Here is a 10,000-nt window from a genome sequence, read left to right on the forward strand (position 1 = left end):
TATACTGTGCCAGTCTAGGCTGAGTGAGCAGTCGAACGTGTCGAAGCTACGTGCCTATACGTACGCGTGCACGTGTTGAAAAAAAACATTGGTCTCCATGCAAATTACACGGTATGCGGACGTCATGGGGGCGGCGACGTAGCGGCGACGTGGCGGCGACGTAGCGACGTAGCTCACCTGATCACCCTCAAACAGGGCGGCGTAGCAGCGACGTTTGCTGCGAACTCGATATTTTGCACTTTGCACATGGAGAACGTACGCCTGGATAAACGCCCGGATAACGTACGCCTGGTTCACGTACGCCTGGATAAACGCCTGGACAACGTACGCCTGGATAAACGCCTGGATAACGTACGCCTGGATAACGCCTGGATTACGTACGCCTGGAAAACGTACGCCTGGAAAAGGTAAGTAGCATAGCAATTAGCCTATTAGCTAAGGGATCAGCCAAGCAGCATTTTGGTAAACAAACTGCGTCACGCCTGTCTTGTAGAGCCTGTTGTTGGGGACATTAGGCTGATTTAGTGACTGTGGAGTGGAGTCATACACCAAAGTAAAACCTTTTTTCTTTTATTTTTTGCATGTTTTTCATGGGGGGTTAAATCCTGAGGTAACCTGGGGAGAACATGCAAACTCTGTACAGAATAGCACTTTTGACAAGCTAGCCCACCTAGGCTGTAGGCACAATAACTTGTTAGCTAAAACTAAGGAGAAATAACTGGACAACACAAACTACATCAAACAGCACATACAGTGCATTGGAGAGGAGCAGGGACTGAATGGTCTGAACGTCTTTTAAGAATTGCACCCCCCAGAACCAGGCTGCAAGACAGGGCCCTGACAGTGGGAGGTTTACAACAAAAGCTAATTCACTCACAGGTGAGTGAATCAGCTGTTCAAAGCCTTGATCCTTCATTATGTCCATGGGCTTGTCAGGGAAGTGATGTATAGACTGTTTTAACTGGTTTTTCAGTCTTTGTTTATTGGATTTTCAGAGCATAGCATACAATTCACAAGTGTTACACAATTACAGGGCACATTGTTCATATGAGTTAGAGAATTGTGAGACATCAGTCTCATTGAACCACTTTGCCTGTTTTTCTAGGGTGCATCAGCATAGGATCCGTGAAGCAGTCAGAGCAGTTGATCCTGTTGGGACTGTCTTGCGTGGGCTTCAGGTGCACATCATCCCAAGACGACCATACTCTGTCTCGGCTCCTCTTTCCCTGTGGCACATAGATGGAAACCATAAATTAATCCGGTAAGATCTTAGTAGGCTATATTCATGCAAGGAAAATACGTGCTGTGTCTAATATCACTCTTTTAAATACCTCATGTTTCTCTTGTAGCCCGCTTTTGCTTTTGCTGACTTCCTGAAATGTGTCACAAGATGACACTCAGCACCCACGGTGCACGGTATGGGGTCTTGTTTGAGTGCAAAGTTTATATGAAGCTGCAGGGTGTGGCCGGCACACCTGACATGCTGCACATGTCATCAGATTCCTTTAGTGTCGCCATACAGTGTCATATTTGAAGCGTTGTCACTTAGAACGGATACTCGTTGGTCCTGGAATGTCAAATGGGTCAATAACCTCACTGAGTCACGCAGCAATGCCATCTGTTGTCTCAAGAACAACGCTCTGTACTTTCTAGTGTTCATCAAGAATATGGGCAGTGGCAGTCATGACTCATGTATCCATCCATCTGAATAGATGTCCAAATATCAGTGGTCAAGCTCACTGCGCCACTAAGTTGCGTTAATTCAAGAACCTCCTTTTTTATCCCTTCATATTTTGCGGTTAGTGCATGCATAATTGTATCACGCTTTGGCACTGTGTATCCCGGTTCCAAGATGTTTCTCATTTTCTTAAAGCCTGCACCCTCCACTACGTAAATGGGCCGCATGTCACGAGCAATAAATTCACCCCTATATGCACCTGCTACTTAAGTACAGTCCCCCAATACAGCAATCAATGCGATTATAAATAACAATTGCTATAAGAGCATTGCCAAACTTTTTTATATTTACATTTTTAATTTCTGTCATTGTGATAAATGTTGCAGTCCTTAGAACCATCCCACTAAAAACTATTGGGTTGGATAGTTGTTTTTGCAATATTAAGTTTGTTCATTTTAAATTATATTTATAATTTCATACCATTTTGGGTTTGTCACTTCACAGCTGGGGAATAGTCATACACGGGGGAATCGATGGCTTCAGTCGGAAGATTATGTACCTGAGGGCCAGCAACAACAACAAGGCATCAACTGTTCTCGAATGCTTCCTTGGAGCTGTGCATACCCACGGGTTGCCGAGCTGTGTCCGCAGCGACAAAGGAGAAGAGAATGTTGATGTGGCAAGGTACATGCTGGAGTGTCCGGAACGTGGCCCCGGTAAGCATTTGCAAAATAAATGAATAAAGTCTTCCTCAATAATATAGTGGTAATTGCTAAAAATACCATAGTTTCAAAATGAATAGTAATTCTGATTTAGGATGACCCTGGAAATTCAAAGCATCAAAGAAAGACATTGCTTCAGGGGCTTTATCAAAGCCAAATAGACCGATAAATTGACAAATGGAGAATAAACAGATCCAGGATCTGTCCCTTGATCTGGTTTGGCTTAACCAGATCAAAGCAATCAAGCTATTCGTTACCATGACGCCGGTTATCAGCTGGGTCTGTCAATTTGGGATTTCTTTATCCAGCTCGGAGCTCGTGCACCTGAAAATGCTTGTGAACAGGAGCTCGTGCCCACAAAAGAGGCGTGGTCAGTGGCGCCGGAACGAGTTTGCAATAAGGGGGACACAATTTTTTTTTTTTTTTTTTTTTTTTTTTCGGCGCCCGTTAGGGCGCCGACGAAAAATTTACGTTTTTATGGACGTTTGGATGATTTTTAGCCATATTTAGATGAATATCTAATTTTAAATTAACATTAGGATTATACTGTAGTAATGTAATTATTCAGTATTTTTCCTTTTCTCACTCACTTGGTGACCTGCTCTCCCTTTAGGTAATTTTATAATTACACTACAACAGACAGCAACACAGGCAGAAACACTGACCTTATTATTATTATTATTATTATCACTTCGAAACACAGTGCAAAACTTGTCATCTCAACACAAAAATAAAATAACAATAACCGTATACGATTATAGCAGCAGCCAATGACAGTGAGTGCAGTACAGAGTCCAGGTCTGTCTGTCTCTCAGGTGTAATAATCCCACAATGATCATGGCTTTAACAAGTGTCACAGGCTGTGTAAACAGTGTAAAGTGGGCTCTCTGTAACTTGATCCCTGGGTCTGTCTGTCTCAGGTGTAATAATCCCACAATGATCACGGCTTTAACAAGCATCACAGGCTGTGTAAACAGTGTAAAGTGGGCTCTAAGCGTCAGGGGCAGTTGCCCCCTCAGATTTAAAAAAAAAAAAAAAAAAAAAAAAAAAAAAATTTTTTTTTTAGGGGGACCAAATTTTAAGGGGGACAAAATGTCCCCATGTCCCCCTTGTTCCGGCGCCAGTGGGCGTGGTTTTGTAACAACTAGCCAATCACAATGCAATATTGACAGCTCTGGATGTTAGAGCGTCTATTTCCTCATTCAATGAAAGCCACATCAAAGTGTAGGCTATAAATTAACGGAGCTTTACTGCATGTCACAATCAAAGTCTGTGTTGGATATAAGTCTGTTACTGAAGGACTGTCTAAAGTTACCGCTTTTATTCACATCAGTCATGGGTCAAACGTGCTTGGGAGCAAATAAAAATGAATACTTCACACTGGAGGAACAAACCATAATCTTAAGGAAATATGAAGAATTCAGAGATGTAATAAAAACCGAAGGCAACACTGCTGCACATAATAATCACAGAAAAATCGACCGTGGTTGGAAAAAATAATAACGCTCAGCGAAACTTCGCCGTTGGTATGCACGGTTGCATTGACTGATATAGGTTCGGAAAATATTATTATTATTATTATTATTTTTTTATGTTTTTTTTCCCGATTTTTTATCCCATTTTTATCCCCCGTTTAGTGCTCATTTGAATTACTCAATCCTGGTTGCTACTCCATCCTCTGCCGATCTGGGGAGAGCCGAGACTGATTCCATGCATCCTCCGAGACATGGGCAGTCAAGTCAGCCGCTTCTTTTCACCTGCCCGAGGAAGCTTCACCGGTAGGACATAGCACGTGGGAGGTTCACGCTATTCCAACCAGTTCCCCTCCCTCTGAACAGGTGCCCTTAACGATCAGAGGAGGAACCATATAAGCAACCAGGATGTTGCATGTTTTTGTGAAGGGGGTTCCTATATGAAGGAGACCCCTGGGAGGCACGGGGAGAACATGCAAACTCCACACAGAAAGGCCATTTTGGGAAAATATTATTGACGTGCGAATTAATCGCACGAAAAAAATGCTCCCAATGTGTAAGGACCTTTAGTTGCTATGGAAATAGATCTCGGTAAGAAGTTAACTAGCATCGTAGCATGGCAAACCCAGTGTTAAACCTGAAGTTACCTCGCTAAGCAACTAATCTTGCTTTGTGGTCTAGGCCTCAGGTAATTTTGTTATTTGTTATTGGGTCAGGATACCCTCTTGTGGTTGGCTGAAAGTACTACAGAATGTAGAAGTTGCATGACCTTCAGTGTACCCTGAAAAAAAATCCAATACAAAATATTAGTCTGGAACACAAGGAATAGGCATCTTCCGGTACTTTATTCTCCAGAACACATTACAGAACATTTCTATGAACATTAAAAACGGCGCATCGATGTAACTTCCCTGTTATATTCTCAAAAATGAAAGAAAAAATTACAAAGTATGCAGTATGTTTAGTGAAACTTGAAATATGAACAGTTAACAATAGCGTGTACTGTAATCCTTGTCTCTCTAACAATCTCACAATGGCGCTGGTCATGTCTAACTGTTAGTCAGATAAACATTTATGTACATATTTGTGCAGATTAAATTGTGATTTGTACCAGAAGTCGACATACTGTAACAACATATAACAAATAAATTGCTTCCCCAGTACAATGTACAGTATGCTCCTTTTTGTTTTACATACATTTTATTTTCTATTTTTTATTAACAATGTTAATGTAAATTGACAGCGTGTTAAGCATGCAGTCTTTTTTGTGTGCCCGGTACATTAACGTTATGTTACACCAATTTCACAAACATCTCAAACGTTACTTTGTGGAATGCGAGGCAGCTCATTCACTGAATCACCTAACTTTAAACAACCCTGAAATACACGTGACCAAACGTTTTTTGTTTGAGAAGGCTGGCAACGGTAGGCTGTCATCAAAATAAAACCTCACCATGTCTGTAAATTACTGCTTGCACTCAGAGCGTGTATCTGTGAGTGTTAGCAGTCCTTAAAAATGATCAATATCGACTTTTTAACTATATCGCCCAGCCCTAGGGTCAGGCTTGTCTCCAAGCGGTTTAAAGATGACTATTTCTCCATAATGGTTTTTGTGTCATTAGACGGATTTCGCCACTTTGGGAATTGACTGGGATGGACCGACCTCCCCTGATACACCGGCTCCTGTTGAAGTTCCTGCGCTACACCGTGGACTACAGGACACATGTGAGACCCTGCTGCGAACAAACATTGATCCATTCCAGACAAGCGAGGTGTATGGCATAGACATTTACATGGAGGCTTTGAGGATGGTCCAAGGGCATTTGCATGAACGTTCAGGTGGGGCCACCCTGCCTGTCCCCTCTCCCATATCGCACCCTGCCCGTCAAGAGGAGCGGACGTAAGCCATTTCTAAACATGCAGTGAATTCCTGAACATAGCCAGACATTACTCAGATGGACTGCATGTTTATCAACAATTGTCCGTCATGAGCGCGCTCCCCGCGAACACGGACTTTAAAGCCCCAATCAGTAATTTTTTTGCCATTTTTTTCTGTAATATAAGATATTTTAAGTCATAGGACATGGTATATTGACTTGGAATAGGGAGACTCTTGCCTTTATTTCTCCCACACAGGCCTCCGTTGGCCAGCCCTGGGACTAAGCAGTTTATTGTCAGCCTCCCGTGCAGGCCCGGTTCTACGGGGGTGCAAAAGCATGCATTGCACCCTTATTTTAATTGTCTGCATGCTCAGTTGAAAAAAAAAAAAAAATAATATTTTTTTTTAATAAATGCTACAGCTGCACACTTACTGTTTAAACTTGAATTATAGTTGTTGTTTTTCTTTGTTCTTTGATGTGATTTTATGGCTTTTTGGCACCTATATGTAACCTTTTAAGGTTGAGATAATTGTATTATCATTATATGGTCCAAATATTTCAGTAAAGCACTTGAAACACTTGAAATATTCTTGCTTGGGTGGTATCATTCCACTTGAAATGATGGTCAAATGCATTATTTTTAGTAAAATAACATGTCAAATTTTTGGCCGGGCATCTGCACCCCTTCCTATCTGGGATGCACCCCTAGTCATCTTGTTCTGGAACCGGCCCTGCTCCCGTGACAAGATGTGCACATGCGCTCTACAGCGGGCAGCGTTGTCTTCCTGAAAACCAGGAAGTAACTCGGTTCGGATTAGCTACGAAAATGATGTTTCACGCAACTATGGATTATTATTTCATCACGTGGTGAGTACCCAATGTCACAACATGTACATAGAGCTTTCTGGCGCTGTGTTTTGTTAACTTTGAACGGCGATATCGTTATCGATACTATTGCACGCAGAGTAACAGTGGAAGAGTTGCTGAATGGGGCTTTAACCACCCATGCCCCAAGTGCAGGGTCCGCTGGTAGAGCAGGTCTAGTTTAGCAGCTCCCAGCTCATTTCAAGAACGTGGGGTGAGAGGAAAAGCAAACGAGACAGATTATTATAGCCTATAAATAGTTTTTTATATATACTACTGTGTCACTTCTTCACTATTACTACATACTAATATACTTTTATTTAGAACACGGCTCTCTTGAATACTCGATTCTGATTGGTCAATCAACAAGATTCACCGGTCATTATTTCTCGACAACCGACCGCTGCTCTGCCACACCTGGATTAATCAGTTGATAAGAGCTTTTTGTCAGCAGACACTACTAATTAGGCCAACCAGTTGCAGCTGTGGTGTCTTGTGTGCCAATTACGAATGAAACCGCTTTGTCGTTGAAAACGCTATTAAAAAATCTATTTGAATAATTATTTTTGTCAGATTATTGAATGATTTAGTTGTAGGCCGTGTTCTAAGCAGGATAATGTATATTGAGGCGGTGATTACTGGGAAAAAATGACCTTCAGGTGAATGATTAAGCCCTCCGCTGCGCGTCGGCCTCAATCATTCACCTGTCGGTCATTATTTCCCCCGTAATCACCGCCTCAATATACATTATCCCCTACATATACTGTGTCTACTCAATAAAACCCTTTTGTCATTGTGTTTTATATGCAGACTAAGCAGTCATTGGCCGGAAAACTCATATTTCCTACTGATGGGACAATGACAGAGGTGAAGGCCAAGCTCGAGGAAGCCTTTCCGGCATTGCATGGTGTGTGTGGGGGGGGCGGTCAAACCAGAGCCATCTACCAAGAGTCGTGACATCTCCGTTCACTCCAATGGACCAGTTATTTTACTCTCAAGAGTTCCCGGAAGTAAGGTTATGGATTAAGCAGCGCTGTCTAGTTGCTGCAAAATGGACAGTTTGTGATGTACTTTGAAAGGGTCCGACGTTTAAATAATCAAAGTGTACATTATCAGCTTTATTTTATCATTCAAAAGTAGCGCGAGCCTCCTTCCTGGCTATTCATTGGCTACTGAGTCACGCATTTTGGACCTCCGCTGACGCCACTCTCTTACTAGATTGCTCTGGGTCAAACGAATAAAGTGCTGCAGAAGTCGACTACTTGTGGACCTTCCAGTCTTTGTCAATGTACACTCCTAGGTCTTTACAATCCTCGACATTGTCCGCTCTATGTGGATGGAAACAGGGGTCACCATCTTGATAAAATACAGTAGGGCTTGGTTTTTATTTTGCCATTCATTCACAGTGCACAGATTTCAAGGCCAATTCCATGTGGCTCAATTTTCTCCCTTGGTTTAAACTGTCCACCAGTAGATAGACAAATAAAAGAAGAGCCTCATTCATTGGTGTAGCAGTAGGCCTACATAAAAAGGTGCTAGTCTTACTGTGTGTGAAATGTATTAAATACTATTCCTTGTATATTATTTTTGTCTCGTTATTTGAAGTGAGAGCAAGACAAATATTTTTGCTGTTACCTGTTGCAGTTGGTGGAGGGAAAATGTGATGATTGGGGCTGTGATTCAGTTCGGAAATACGATGCTGTTGAACAGCGGTCTCAAACTCATGGGCCACATGCCCAGACAAAAAGATAAATGCATAATAGATAACAAAACCTCAAAATGTTCCTGTCTATTTTAGTGTAAGGTATTACAGGTAGCCTACATTTTAAGAACAAGTTTTCACATAGGGTTAACTCTGATATCAGGTCTATCTGTAACTGCATTACAATTGATGACACCGGCTGTGCAGTTCTCTATCAAGGGCACTGAAAAAGGTTTACCACTTACTGATGAATACAGAAAACATCAATCATATTGAAATTGCTCCTGAAACCTCTTAGCCTTTCCTAACTGACTTCCAACTACCACTGCATATTAATGTAGGAACCTGAACATCCATAAAACAGCATGAAATGTATTGTCTTGTGGTAGGTCTGTGCAGCAATGTGTTTTTTTTTTATATATTGGTGGGGGGGTGGTTGGTAGATCATGTTGAGCTGGTCACCTCAAGGCAAAAAAGTGTGGGCAGTGCACCCTTGCTGTTATGTTTCGACAACCAATGTGCTCACCCCCCCTAAAAAAAACGTTACAATATGCAGCTACTGAAGAAGGCAGTGGTCGAAACGTCTGGCTGCACCATGGACATCATGTAGAAAAGAAAACTTCCTGAGTGCGGGTCAGTTTATATTCTATTGAAACTTCAACCCTGCTGTAAGGCATGACAAGGTTGACAAACTTTCCATAGAAGTTTCAGGCAGTCACAACATGAACACATGATGCTAGCTCATTCAGTTTAAATGTTTCTTCTAGAACACTGATTCTTGCATTTCAGACATAGGCTACAAGATCCCTATGGATGTGAAAATTAAATAAGACAAGTTGTAAATGCTGACCCCCTGTTCCATTTGGCTACATTTACATTCAGTCTGCCTGGCTGGCAATGTTCTCAAAATATTTGTATTGTAGCCTACATTTTGAACAACAACAATGATAACAATACTATGATAATAGTTAAAATTAAGGAGGGCTATAATTGTTAATGTTAAACTCCACGATTAGGCCTACTTAATGTAGGCCTACAGGAACCTAAAATAAATTACAGAATGTACAGAATGACTCATGGAATTCTGCACAAAATCATCTCAATTAAAATATATATATCTATGATTTGGGTACGATGAGACAAAACCTTATCTTAATGTGGATTAGGGTCCTTGATATGGAAAAGGTTGGGAATCACGGGACTATTGTTTATGTTTTAAATGTCTCAACAATCACACAGACACTACAGGCAGGATGAGAGCCAAAGTCACGCCAAATTCCGGATTAGGCATAATGCACCAGAGCCATTCACCCACCAGTTTTGGCGGGTGAAATGGTCTTTCATGATTCTAAATATACCCGAATCACTTGGTTTGACCAAGTAAAACGATTGTTGTAAACATTTTACAAAATGATGATGGAAAAAAGAATGGCGGACGAATGCTCTGGTGCGTTTGCTTAAACAGGAAGTGGGCGTAACTTTGGCTCTAATGCAGACGCACGTCACACGTAACGTAGCTGAGTAGGCGACGATGGACACGTACGGCACACGTCACGTAGCTTCTCACGCGTGGGGGTAGGCGACGTTCGACACGAGTGGCTGCTCTGTGAGTACATCAGTGGCACAGTATACACCTCATACACACACACGCACCCGCGCACACACACACACACACACACACA

The 10,000-nt window shown here is 41.9% G+C and overlaps 1 protein-coding gene across 1 annotated transcript in view; it reads right to left on the bottom strand.

Annotated features, from left to right (window-relative positions):
- The window catches only part of LOC310775844 (uncharacterized protein), a 263,961-nt gene that overhangs the window by 119,786 nt on the left and 134,175 nt on the right, over positions 1-10,000 (bottom strand). The gene's annotated exons all lie outside the window — the stretch shown is intronic.

Source organism: Poromitra crassiceps, assembly GCF_964638095.1.
Source record: "Poromitra crassiceps genome assembly, chromosome: 4".
In the NCBI taxonomy this organism is placed as follows: domain Eukaryota; kingdom Metazoa; phylum Chordata; class Actinopteri; order Beryciformes; family Melamphaidae; genus Poromitra; species Poromitra crassiceps.